Genomic DNA, 14,188 nt, shown 5'->3' with positions numbered 1-14,188 from the left:
TGTCTGTCGAGGAGCGCTGGCGGGAGAGGGCTGGGCGCTACACCACCGGGGCCACAATCACCTGTGGTCCCGCGCCAATGGCCGCCCTGCTGTCTACGACTCCCCTCCTCGAAAAGGCTCCTTCTTTCTCCCCAGCTCACTGAAACCCTGATGACTTCGGACCCTTTAATAAGTGCTTTACATTTAACTTATTTTGTCCTCATTACAATTCTGTAACTAGGTTTTCTCATTATCCATACCACTTCGTTGCTGTCGTGATCAAACCATGCAATAGTAATAAAATAATCATCAGTATAAAGAAAACCAGTAATTTTTCATGTGAGCATTAAGATTTGAAGTGGTGTTCGGGAGATCCCTGCCCACAAAAATATTATTCTACACTCACATGTGAAAATCTACCAGTATAAGTATTTAGAATATGTATGTCCCAAGCAATATTTGGGATATACTTATACTAAAAATTTATCTGCTGTTTAACTGGAACATACTTATACTAAAACATGACCGTTGTTTATCTGAAATTCAAATTTAACTGGGCATCCTGTGTTTTGATTTGCTCAATTTGGCAATCCTAGCCCTGCAGGCCCTGCACTGGGCATTCCCTTCTCCCCTAGTGCTGCAGATGGGGGCACAAGGACAAATGCAGTCTGCCAGGCCTTTAGGACCTTAGAGCCAGGTCCCTCCTGCTTTGCCTCTCCCGAATGCCTCTCCACAAAAACCCCACCACAGCTCCGGGCTGGCAACTTCCTCTCCCACAGCCCCAATTCTCTGAGCTATAGGGACCTGTCCAAAGCCCTTCTCTACACACCTGTAATTCCATCCAGACGTCAGAGAGGAGAAAGGGAAAGAATAAGAGGCTGAACAGGAGCTTCAAGGTATCTATGCTGAATTCCCAGTGGACTCTGCCAAAGATCCAATAGGTCTGGCTTGACTTTTTTCATGCAGCACGTGCTCATTGAAGGCCTTTACGTGCCAGGCCCCAGGGATACAGGAGTGAACAGCATGATGGGTCCTTCACCTGATGGAGCTGATAGTCTAGCAGGAGAACAAAGTAGGTAAGTAGTTAGAAAGGGAGAGTTGGGCCCGGCCAGACCCCGCAGAACCACCTTCAGATGGACTCGATCTGAGGGCTGTGGAAACCAGTGGAAGGTCTGAGCAGCATGGGCAGATGGGCACTTTAGGAAGATCACTCTGGCTGCAGTGTGGAGGATGCGTGGAATGGGGACAGAAAGACCAGTGAAGAGGCAGCTGCCATAGTCCAGATGAAGGATCGTGGGGACCTGAACCAGGGACAGCAGGGAAGGAGAAAAGCAGGATCCAAGTGAGAGGCAGGAGGCAGAACGGACAGAGCTCTAGAACTGCTGGATGTGGAGCGGGGGGTGAGAAGAGGAAGGACTCAAGGTGACTGAGGCCAGTGGCACTGGGGGAGACTAATGTGTAAAGCTGGAGGGTGTTTTGGGGGCATCATTTAATGATCTTAAATGTCTCTTTTAATCGCAAAGGCTAAAGGGCTTGGTTGAGAATCTAAATTACCCCCGGGACCAGGCTAAATTCCTGCCTTTGCAATTCTTAAATTGTCATAAGAGTCTGAAATTATCAGACACTTCAGAGTGCATCCCAAATTATAGGACAAAGGGTAACCAAGAAAAATAACCAGGACCATTCTCTCAGTTCACGGACCAGCCCTGCTAGCAGCTGAGCAGTTCCCCGGGCACGAGTGGCTGCTTATTGGGACTGTCTGAGGGAGGCTTCAAAGGTAAAGGGGTTGAGGGGTCACCCAGAAGGCAGGAGGCGAGACGGATCTCAACTAGACAAGTCTCATTGCTCCAAGGACTCAAGTGGGGACCCAGGGAAACCTCTCCCCAAGCCCTGAGAGTGGGAAGTTCTCTCAAGTTGCAGAAACCATGTCTTGCATACTGTCAGTTAATACCTACCCAGTAAATGTTTGTCGAATTAAACAAAATTTATTTTAAAAGAGAGAGTTTCGACCAATGGTTTAGGGATCTGATATATCGTTCCCCTTCCAGCCAGATTTTAAATTTAAGGTGGGAGAGAGAAGGAGATATTAGCACAATTAAATTTCTAATAGTGGCTTCCAGCCCTTGGTGACAGGTTTTCTTGTTGGTGGAGAAAAGGTGAGAAGAGCTTTTCTTTGCTTTTCAAATTACCTCCAGGGACACCCCAGCTCCACCAGTCGGTTCAGCTAGCCATGCTTGTCCTCATTACTCTCAATTAGCTAGTAAGTGCTATACGATGAGCTGACCCCATTTCAACCTCACCACAGCCCATGGAGAAAGGGACTGTTGTTATGTCCAGTGTAGCAATCAGGACCTTTGGGTTTAGAGAGGCCCCTGGATGACACCACTGGCCGTGGGGGTGCGCCCTGCCCTCAGAGCCAGGGCCCATCACCCCACACTGGCCCCCGCGCACCCTGGGACAGAAGTCACAGCAAGTAGCTCCTTCTCCTCACCAGCTCAGAGCTCCCTCCCGGTGATCCCTTCAGACAAACACCTGTCCCGTCCCAAAGCTTCACGTTCATGTTCTGCAGGTAGAGGCAGGGGATGGAAAAACCCACAGATTCCTCTTTGAAAAGAACTTCAATTGGGGGGTGAGCGAGGGGTGAAAGGAGGAGAGAAGTATAAGAGATGATTCAGAAATAGCTGAACTTTGAAAAACAGCAGAAAAATCTCTCAGGCGCTGCAGAGAAGCGCGTTTTTAAATGAAGCTGTGCCAAGGGACTGAAAAACTGCTTAGGAGCAGAGGACATCGGCCCAGGGAGCGGGGAACTGACAGGGCAGACGGAAGAACTGCTGGGAGAGCAGTTTGTTCAGAGGCAGCAAAGGGAACTCGGAGCACATTCTTAACCACTGAATTCCAGGAGATCGCCAAAATCCACAGCCACGAAATGACATGACCACTAAAAGTAAGAGATGCCAAATACGACAGCCACTAAGTGCCATGGCCACTGTATAGTCCAGGCACTAAATACTACACATACTAAATATTAGACACTAAATACTACAGATACTAAATACGGACACTAAATACTACAGATATTAAATGCAGGCACTAAATACTGCAGATACTAAATACTACTTGCACTAATACTACAGCCACTACTACTGCAGTGACTGAACCTTATACCTCAGACAGAAAATTCTAGTATTATTACTCCAATAGACTGGGCCTAAAGAAGACCAATAATGTTTGTTAACAGAATAAAAGTCTTGGGGCCCCTGAATTCACCCATGGGCCCAATGTAGGCAAGATGAGGTGGGATGACAATGCTATAGCCTGATGGCAGGTGGGGACTGGAGGGAGGGGAAAAGGAGAAAGGCCAGAAGCCTCCCTCCCCTTCTGGGCCGGGCTCACGGAGTCCTCCTTCCCAGCCTGGAAGCCAGCCCACTCTCCGCCAGCCCCTGGGCTGGACCTGAGCCCAGAGAGGACCTTGCCCTCACCTCACATAGTCACAGCCTCCACCGCAATCTAACTCGGGGGAGGAGCGAAATTTCTTTCCAGTTTCTCTGTCCCTTTGGCGTATGAAACCGTCTTTACTCCTACTCATTGATGTGAGACTGGGGACCAGTAATCTTGAAAACTGCCCACGCATTCTTTTTCTTTTTTTTTTTCTGTCATCAAGGTGGATGTTTGTGATCAAGAGGTGTTCGGTTTTTCACTGTGTCTGGGGCTTTGGGAAGGAGTGTAGGGTTCTATTTTATTTAGATTTCATCTGTTGTTCTTTCTCCTTGGCAGCCAGGGAGTCCTGTCAGCTTTCTCTGGCAGCTCACCTTGGCTATCCGGAGAGAGCCCAGGAGGCAGAAGAAGCCTGGACCCTAAGGCCTGCGAGCAGAAGGGGCGGGCCAGGGTCTCCCCGGCTCCCACCTCATGCCCCAGTCCCCATGCCTTTCTCTGCTCTCCCCCAGCCTCTCCCGGGAGGACTGGATGGGGTGTGCCCCCTCCCTGTGTCCCCAGGTGCTTTCACAGAGGGGCACCAGGCAGCTTCTGGCACATGCCAGAAGGGGCGTGTGGCTGCGGGCCCAGCTGAGGGTCTCCAGGAAGGGGCCGTCCAGGTGGTCGTGACACGAGGCTCGAAGGCGCCCTCTGCCCTGACTCCTCTGGGCAGCGAAGAGATCCCAGGGCTGTCCAAGCCCTCAGGGTTTGCCTTCGTCAGTCTTTTTCTTATCACAATGATACATACTCACTACGGGAAATATAAAAAGTGCAGAAAAATATGAAGAAATAGAAAAGCAACTACAATGGTCCATTACCCAGAGGCAACCACTAGTCAAACTGGGCATCTGTCTCCAGTCTTCTCTGCTGTTTTCTTCTCCTCTACCTAGTTGAGACCATACCATACTCTTAATTGTGTGTCGTGCTTTTTTCCTGAACAGCAGATGATAAACCTTTCTCCATGGATGTTATTTTAAAGGTTGTATGTAGTGATTCATTTATGTGTCAACTTGACCGGCCACGGGGTGCCCAGCATGAACATTATTTCTGAGTGTGTCCGTGAGGGTGTCTCCGAATCAGTGGACTCAGTAACCAGCCTCCCCTCTGTGGGTGGGCATCATCCAAACCACCGAGGGCCTGCACTGAACAAAGTTCCAGTCCCACTCTGAGTCCAAAGGCAGGAGGAAAGCAAGGTCCCTGTTCGGAGACAGGTGGAAAGAAAGAGTTCTTTGTCATTCAGCCTTTTATTCTACTCATGTTTTCAGCAGATCGAATGAGGCCCACCCACACTGGGGAGGGCAACCTGCTCTATAGCGTCTGAAGATTCAAATGTTAATCTCATCCCCACTCTCACAGACATGCTCGGAAATGATGTTTAACAAAATCCCTGGGTACCCCGTGACGGCATCGAGTTGATACATAAAGTGAAGCATCACAGCCATCCCGCCCCGTCCCCCTTTTCAGATGGAGGCATCCGTTTCCCCGCTGAGCATCTTGACTTCTCACAGCTGCATCTCTCTCCAGGAATTGTCCTCTCCCACGGTACACCCTGCTCAAGGGACAGCCCCATCCAACGACTGGTAGATGTGGAAGATATCAGAACCCAGTCCCCTTTACTCTAAGGGCCACCCCAGCTCTAGATCTCCCCGTGGGATCAGCTTATGACTCTGATGCAACTACAGATGTTCCTTGAGTCACGATGGGGTTACATTCCAATAAACCCGTCGCGGGTTAAAAATAGCCTAAGTCAAAATTGCACTTAATACACCTAACCTACCAAACCTCATAGCTTAGCCTACCCCATCTTAAACGTGCTCAGAACATGCTACATTAGCCTACAGCTGGGCAAAATCATCTAACACAAAACCTATTTTATGAGGCCCAGCATCATGAGAGAGTGTCACACTGCATTATCAGTAGCCCTGGAAAAGATCAAAATTCAAAATTCAAAGTTCAGTTTCTACTGAATGCATCTCACTTTCATACCATGGAAAAGTCAAAAAAATCTTAAGTTGAACCACCATTTTTGGGAGACCATCTGTATCTTACAGTTCAACTTCTGCCCAACCCTCTTCCCTCACCCTCTTACAGATGCTGCTCTTAAAGTCCTCCCTAATAATCAGACTCAAATCTCTGTCTCAGAGTGTGTCCCATGAGCCCGACCTAATCAGAGGAGGAAGAAGCTGAGCTCTGACTGAGGCACGCAGAGGTTTAGATAGGCTCTGAAACATGACCAGGGCCTTCGGCAGGCAGCAGGATTTACGAGGCGGAAGCATGAAGGGGAGGGTGAAGCCTGTGCTGGAGTGGGTAGAATGAGAGCATCAGGAAATGGGGTGAAAGCAAACACTGATCTAACCAACCCACTAATGTTAATAATTTAGGTTGTCTCCAATTTTCATTGTTATAAATGAAAAATATTGCAATACGTATCCTGATATCCAAATTCTTTTGTCTACCACAGTCTGATCACTTTTTTAGGACAGATTTTGAGCAACGAAACTATGAATTAAAGAACATAAGCATCTTTGGGGCTACCAGAACTTTCCAAGGCCCCTACTCACACTGCATTTAAATGGCATTCTCCTTTAGCTAAACTCTTAAATTTATAAGAGACGTGATTTAGGGAAGGTCATTGATTCAGCCGGAGAGTTAATTATTCATTTGAATTGGTTTGTGCAGAAGGCTCCAGAGACCCTACAAGAATAAACTGAAAAGCTATTAGCACTAACAGGCGAATTTAATAAAGTAGCTATACACAAAACTCAATAGCTTCCTCATCAACTAGCAATAACCGATTGGGAAACAGAACGAAGAGTGGGTGGGATGAGGGAGCAGAGATCAGAGCCACGACAGCGACAACAACAACAAAAATACCTATGGGTGGCTTTACCAGCAAATGTGGGAAATGGAAAAATGAGATCTTAAAGATTTGTAAATGTCTCTAAAACACGGGAAATAATCAATGAGATGGAAAGGCATGCCATGTTCCTAAGTGGGAAGAATGACTATACTGTAGAGCTAACTTGCAGATTTCACACTGTCCAATTAAAAGTCGCTTTGTTTTTGTTAAACATGCCAGTTACTCTGGAGATGACTCAGAAGAAATACGTGGACAAGAATAGCTAAGAAAAAAATTTGAAGATGAATAAGAAGGAGTTTTGTGTTACCAGATATTATACATACGATGAAGCTAAATAATGAAAATAGTATAGCCCTGATACACGAATAGGCAGACACATCAGTGGGTCATACTTACAAGCAGAAGTTAGTGTGCAAGAATCTGGTGTGCAAAGCAGAAGGCATCACGATCCTGTCCGAAGAAGCCACATTATTTGATAAATGGTATAGAGACAACTGGTTAACTATTCAGGGGGGAAAAATTACGCCTTCTTTCACATCGCACATCCAAATAAATAAATTCCAGGTAATGAAAGAGTTAAATGGTTTTTCCTTGGGTTGAATTGTTTCTTTTGAGGTAGAAGATATGTTGATGTCCTAACCCACAACACCACAGAATGTGACCTTTTTTGGGAAAAGGATTGTTGCAGGTGTAACTAATTAAGATAAGGTCATACTAGAGGAGGGTAGGCCCCTAAACCAATGTGACCGGTGTCCTTGAAAGAAGACACATGGGGAGACAGAGGCAAAGATGGAGGCTGTATGTGAGCCAGAACCACCTGGAGCTACCAGAAGCCAGAAGAGGCAAGAAAAGCTCCTACCCTAGAGATTTCAGAGGGAGCATGGCCCTGCTGTCACCAGACTTCTGGCCTCTAGAACTGCGAGACCATAAATTTCTGTTGTTTGAAACCACCGAGTTTGTGGTATTTCGTTACAGCAGCCCAAGGAAACTAATACAAACGTATAAATTAGAACGATTTAAGATATTCGAAGAAAATGTAGGTGAAAAATGTATACGCTTTCAAAAACAGTAAGGACTTCATAAGCATAAAAACGATGGAAAAAATCCAAAGGTAAAATCAATACTTTTATATATTTAAAAAAACCTTAAACTTACATAAAAAAATAGCTTTACCAAAACTAAAAGGTAAACAGCAAACTGGGATTTATAATTGCTACAAAATGACAAGTGACCATTATTCTTGATATTTAAGGAGAATTCTGAAGTCTCGTTAGAAAATTGGGTGAAGATCAGGAACAGACAATTCACAGAATGCACATGACTGTAAACATAAAAATGTTCAACCTCATTGGTAATCAAGTCCATAAAATTAAAAGATAATTTTCACCTTTCAATTAACAATATTTTATATGAGAGTGCTTAATAGCGATAAAGGTGTAGTAAAAATTGTATCCTCTCCATAGTACTGTTCAAAGTATAAATTTCTACATTTTTTTAGAATGTAATCTGATGCTGTTAAAACCCATATCTTGCTTACAGCCATGCCACCCTGAACGTGCCCAATCTCATCTGATCTCAGAAGCTAAGCAGGGTCGGGCCTGATTAGTACTTGGATGGGAGACCACCTAGGTATACCAGGTGCTGTAGGCATTTAAAAAAATAAATAGATAAATAGATGATAGATAGATAGATAGATAGATAGATAGATAGATAGATAGATAGATAGATAGATAATAAAAACCCATATCTTTTGAACCCTCATGAACTGTTGGTGGGATTGCAAATTGATACAGGCACTATGAAAAACAGTATGGAGGTTCCTCAAAAAATTAAAAATAGAACCACTTCTGGGTATTTAGCTGAAGAAAACCAAAACACTAATTTGGAAAGATATATGCATTCTTACGTTCATTGCAGCATCATTTACAATAGCAAAGATATGGAAGCAACGTAAGTGTCCATTGATAGATGATTACATAAAAATATGGTGCATGTACACAATAGAATATTACTTGGCCATAAAAAAGAATGAAACCTTGCCACCTGCAACAACATGGGTGGACCTAGAGGGTATTGTGCTAAGTGAAACAAGTCAAATGCCATATGATTTCACTTATATGTGGAATCTAAAGAATAAAATAAACAAACAAAACATAAACAGATTTATACAGAGAACAAACTAATGATTGTCAGATGGGAGGAGGGTTGGGGGACTAGGTGAAAAAGGGGAAGGGACTAAGAGGTACAAATTGGTAGTTCCAAAATAGTCTCGGGAATGTAAAGTACAGCATAGGGAGTATAGTCAATAATACTATAATAACTATGTATGGTGCTAGGTGGGTACTAGACTTATTAGGGGGATCACTTTGTAAGTTATATAAATGTTTAGCCACTACGCTGTACACCTGAAACTAATAAAATATTGAACATCAACTATAATTGAAAAAAATGTTTTAATTCTTTTCATTAAAAATCCATACTCTTTGACCAAGTAGTTCTCCTCCTAAAAATCTATCTTAAGGAAACAATTAAAATATAGGCAAATATTTATCTACAAAGATGTTCATCATTACATTATTTATGATAATGGCAAATTAGAAACAGCCTCAATGTCCAACATAGGGGAATCATTGCACAAAATTATGCAGCCATTATAGGTGGTGATTTCAATCTATTTAAAGACATGGAAAATATTCGCGATAAAGATGTAAAATTAAAAAGCTCACTATTATCGAATGTCAACTCTAACTGAAAAATAAAAATTAGAAAATAAAATTAGAGACAATAAAAATAAATAAATAAAAAGCTCAGTAATATATGTATACTATAAACCAAATTTTATAAAACTCATGCCTTCAAGGAGAGAAAAGGGTTAAAATCAACCAAATATTTATGTTTTCTCTGGACAGTGTGATTTATGGACGGTTTTATTTCTTTTGTATTGTGTTGAAATGTATATAACATAAATTTTACCATTTTTAAGTGTATAATTCAGTGGCATTAAGTACATTCACAATGTCCTGTAACCATCATCCTTATCTATTTCCAGTACTTTTTTATCATCCCATACTGACATTCTCTATGCATTAAACATAACTCGCTTATTCCTCCCTCCCTCTAGGCCCTGGTAACCCCTATTCTGCTTTCTGTCTCCATGAATTTGACCAGTCTGGAATCCTTATATAAGTGGAACTACACAATATTTTCATTTTGTGGCTTATTTCACTTAGTGCAATGGACTGAATGTTTATGTCCCCCCTCCCAAATTCATATGTTAAACTCCTACCCCCCAAGGTGATGGTATTTGGAGCTGGGGCATTTGGAACGGGGAGTAGATCATGAGGGTGGAGTGCTCATGAATGAAATTAATGCCCTAATAAAAGAGACTCCAGAGGATCCCTTGTTCCTTCAGACATGTGAGGTTGCAGTGAAATGATGGCCATCGATGAGGAAGTGGGTCCTCACCAGACACAAAATCTGCCAGAGCCATGATCTTGGACTTCCAGCCTCCAGCACTGCGTTTATAAGCCACCCAGTCAATGCTATTCTGTTTCAGCAGCTTGAACGGGCTAAGATATCCAGTACAATGTTTTCCAGATCCATCCATGTCATAGCTCTATCTCCATGCATCTTGCCCTCTAGAACTTAAAATCTCTTGGGAAGAGCCATGGCTCTACTCTCATTTCCCCGCTTTTGTCCCTTGCCCACCTGGAACAGGTCACGTGGCTCGCCGAGGGGCCCCAAACCCAATGGCCCCTTTTATATCCCTTGCAGCCATAGGGGCCCCGCCCTAGCCCGGGCGTGCAGCCCCTCCACCCCGAGAACATTCATACTTCCTGAAAGGACTGGGCACTATCCCCTCCACCCATTTCACCCCCCACCCACATCCCGTTCCCCCTCCATTACTGGGCCCCCTGGAGATCACTCTCACTACATTCACTTAACTCGTTTCCCGTTTAGAAAAAAAAGGGCAGCTCGCTGCCGGCATTAATTTAGTCTAACAGAAACACGCTCTTTGAGGCTGAAGCAAATCTGACTGGTTTTCAATGTGAAAATAAAATGTCAAAACTATTCCTGGAGTTATTTCTAAACAGAAATAATCCTAATCCTAATGTAACAGAAATGTATATGATGGTCAGTATTTAATAATTTTTGTGTGTGTGTGTGGTAAAGCACAGAACACTACAGAGTGGAACATCTAGGATTTGACATTTTGGGCAATCGAGAATTATTGTATTTTGTAAATGGAAATAGCACTACCAAAACCAGAATGCTATAAATAGAATGATGTCATTTGTTTCCAAAGACTATCGATATCCTAGAACAATGAAAAAATAATCATAAAAGCTAGATATTTCGTGACAAACTTTGGGGGTGAGGTCGGGACTGTAACCAGCGAGCTATCTCGGGGTGAACGCTGCAGCTGCAGGCACCGCAGGCGAGTAGTCAGTCTCTGGGCAAACGGGAAACGGGTTAAGTGCTCGCATTCTACCAAGTATGCCCTGGGGCCTGGACAGACAGGAGGAAAAACACCCCACTCCACCCCGCCCGCCCTCCTGCAGCTCGGACCCCAGCAGGGAGGGAATAGGGACATTCAGTGGCACCGCAGAGGGATCCATGGGCGCTCTGGGTGCACAGGACTCACTCGGTTAATTAGCCCAGCTTCCTGATGCATTGTGTATTCTAAGTTTTGTAAAAACGCATGGGGTTCTTAGGCAGGTGGTGAGTTTCCTGTCCCAGAAGGTCTGCAAGCAGAGGGAAAGGGACCTCCTGCCTTCCTACACAGAGTTTTCCCTTCTGTCACCTTCATCCGGGTCTCTGAGTGTAGGGATAGAAATGGCATAAGCATTTTACTTAATGAGAGAATCCTTAGCACGTACCTGACACAGTGAGCACTCAGCAGTTATTAGCTACTAGTAGGAACTATTATTGGAGTCCAGAGTGCCCTTCCTCTCAGGGAGAGTAAGAGAGCAGAGGCAAAGGGTTCGCTCCCCTAGCCAGCTGCACCCACACGCAGCTGCCTGTGGGGCAGGAGCACCCAGCTGGCAGCCGTCCCTGCAGGGCAGGCTGGGGAGCAAGGGCACATAATTTCCTGAGCAGCCACTTCAATCCTAATGTCCCTTTAATAGTCCTTGTCAAATTGCCATGGCTCTCCCCAGAGATTTTCATGGCTATGGAAAATAAATAGCCATTATCTGACCTCCAGGGGAATGAGGATGTCTGCAGAATTCCAGGAAAGGCGGTTATAAAACCACGACGAGTTGGAGAATCTTTTGGCGTTGGCAACCCCGACACAAAGCCAAGGTAATCTCAAATGTATTCACATCTCAAACCCTCTTTTCGCCTATTGTTATGTATCTGGTACAACTGGCTCCTTTCTGGTGTTGAAGGAAGGGAGAGACCCTACAAAAATATGTGACGACTTTTTTTTCTTGTCCTGGAGTTGGGGGGAAAGGAGCTGATCAAGCAAAGGACTTAATTTTTAAGGTAATAATCTGTCATAAAAACCCAGCATTATTGATTACATGAAGGAAGTTTTAAAAGGTTTTGCTGCCATCCAAAGAACATGTGAGAATGAAAATGTCCTTCCTTTTCTTACCATATAATTTGAAGAAGAGAAACATTTTTTTTTTAACCCAGGTGTAGCTGGCAAAAAAGTGTTTTCAAATACAAGGTAGTTAGTTCCTTAAACAGGCCCCAGAGGCCGAGCTCCGGGCCAGCTGAGATCTTGCTCTTGTCCAGCTCTGGAGGCAGAGGGGTCTCGGGAGGGTGTCATCCTGTGTCCATCAGCTGTGATACTGGGATGGGCACGACTGACCCTCTAGACCTAAGCCAGGATTATTGCAAAGATAAGAGATATAAAAGGACTTTCAAAAAGCCCTGCTCAGCCAGTCTTCATTTGAAAGGAGCAGTACTCAAACCCAGTCCCCACCAAGGGGGCGACATGATTGCAACTCTGCGAAACTGGACTGTACAGCCAGACCACCTTTCCCCAGGCAAACCGGGTCCACTTCTCTAAGAGCCAGGCTGCTCCACCCGGCCCGGGAGGGGTCAGGAAGGCAAGAAGGAAGGAGATGTTTTTTTGTGCTCTCTCCCATCTGGAGAAAAGCTTAAAGCCTGGAGTGGTATGGAGGGGCTCACCATCCCTGTCCCCACTTGCCCCCTGAGTCTCTCCCACAGGGCAGATGCCTCAGGAAGGCCGAAGTCCCAGGCTGAGGCTGTTGGCAGCCCCCCGGCCCTGCCTTTGCCCACACTCAGCTACTGATCTAGAGCCTGTGGCTCTGGCCCTGCCCCTTCTTTACAGCCATGGGCTCTCCTGGGCCACATCATCCAGGAGCCCGTGACAGGAAGTGCAAGGGAAACCTCTGTCCCTTCAGACACTTTTTTGTGCAAATGGGAAAATTAAGAATCCTGGGGGTGGTAAGGCCATGGGGCAGCAGAGATCAGATGAGGACAGAGCACTGGCCTGGGAGCTGGGAGACCTGGGCTCATCCTGTGCTGCCCGTGCTGTTTGGGCTTCAGTTTTCCGTGTCTCTGAAATGGAGACCATAGTCTCTGATCTGCCTAACACATGAGGAGGGTCTGGCATCTGATTTGAAGAGGGAGGTTGCTTTTGGACCACTGGCTTGGAAAAGCCAAAGCACTTTGCCGCTAACTTGTTCATTTTATTTGTGGTGTTAGCAACCTCCGAAGCAATACCAGCCTGCTTTGCTCCCCCAGCCCTGCTGCACATGGTGGGGTTGAGGGCTGACCAACTGCATGTACTCTAGCACCTGATGGTCACTGTGCAACTAGAGGGGAGTGTTTGTTGGGTGCTTTTAAAAGTATGTTATTTATAATTCTGAAACCAACTGCGATTCTGCACCCAATTCTGATGTGTGGGTTTTCTCCCCACCCTAAGCAATTCTCCCACACCAGCTGTGTATCCTACAATTCAACTCAATTCTGGCAGTATCTACCTGGAGATGTAGTCAGATCCTACAGGTTAAGGGCTCAGCCCTACAAGACTGCCCACCTCAGGTGCCAATTGCAAGTCCAAGTTGCCACCTGTTCCAACAAGCCCCACCTTGGGTTCAATCAATTTGTTAGAGCGGCTCACAGAACTCGGAGAAACATTTTATTTCCTAGATTACTGGGGTTTAATAAAAGGATGTATAACTCAGGAATAGCCAGATGGAAGAGACACATTAGCACAAGGTATAGGGAAGGGCGCAGAGCTCCATGCCCTCTCCAGGCACACCATTCTCCCCCAGGCTCCGTGTGTTCACCAACTGGAAGCTCTCTGAACCCTATCTTTTGGGGGGTTTATGGAGACGTCATTACATAGGCATGATTGATGAACTCATTGGCCATATGCGACTGGTTCAACCTCCAGCCCTTCTCTTCCCCAGAGGTCAGAGGGTGGGACTGAAAGTTACAACCCTCTAATTACATGGTTGGTTCTCTAGGCAAAAACCAAATATGTATTTTATTATAAATCATATTATGTTATTGGAAGGGTGCACCTGAATCCCATCCTCTCTGCAAATAGTGTAGGAACAACGTTCTGGGCCTCGCCTTCCGTCTGAGGTGACGACCTTCCCTAGCGAGGGCAGGAATACAAAGATAGCATCTTTTCTGCAGTAGCATCCAGAGGGAAAACCTCGTCAAAAGCACATTTATCTTTTAGTTGAAAAGTGCAAGCCAACAGTGGAGTGTCAGACTCAGAAAAGAGAGGAAGGGAGAAATGGAGGCCGAGAGTGAGAAGGGGACACGAGGGCCAGTCTCTTACAAGGGGACATGAGGGCCCTTACAAGGGTTCTGCACATTCGGCCTTAAACGCCCAGCCCTGTGCGTAAGGGCTGAGAGCCCCATTCAGAGTCCATGGGGCAGCAGAGG

At 45.4% G+C, this 14,188-nt stretch overlaps 1 pseudogene; it reads left to right on the top strand.

Moving 5' to 3' along the window:
- Positions 1 to 7,841: 7,841 nt before the first annotated feature.
- Positions 7,842 to 7,960, top strand: LOC112478855 (annotated as a pseudogene).
- The last annotated feature ends 6,228 nt before the right edge of the window (positions 7,961 to 14,188 follow it).

Source organism: Pteropus alecto, unplaced genomic scaffold (assembly GCF_000325575.1).
Source record: "Pteropus alecto unplaced genomic scaffold, ASM32557v1 scaffold22, whole genome shotgun sequence".
Classification (NCBI taxonomy): domain Eukaryota; kingdom Metazoa; phylum Chordata; class Mammalia; order Chiroptera; family Pteropodidae; genus Pteropus; species Pteropus alecto.
This window is presented reverse-complemented; position numbering and strand designations above follow the sequence as displayed.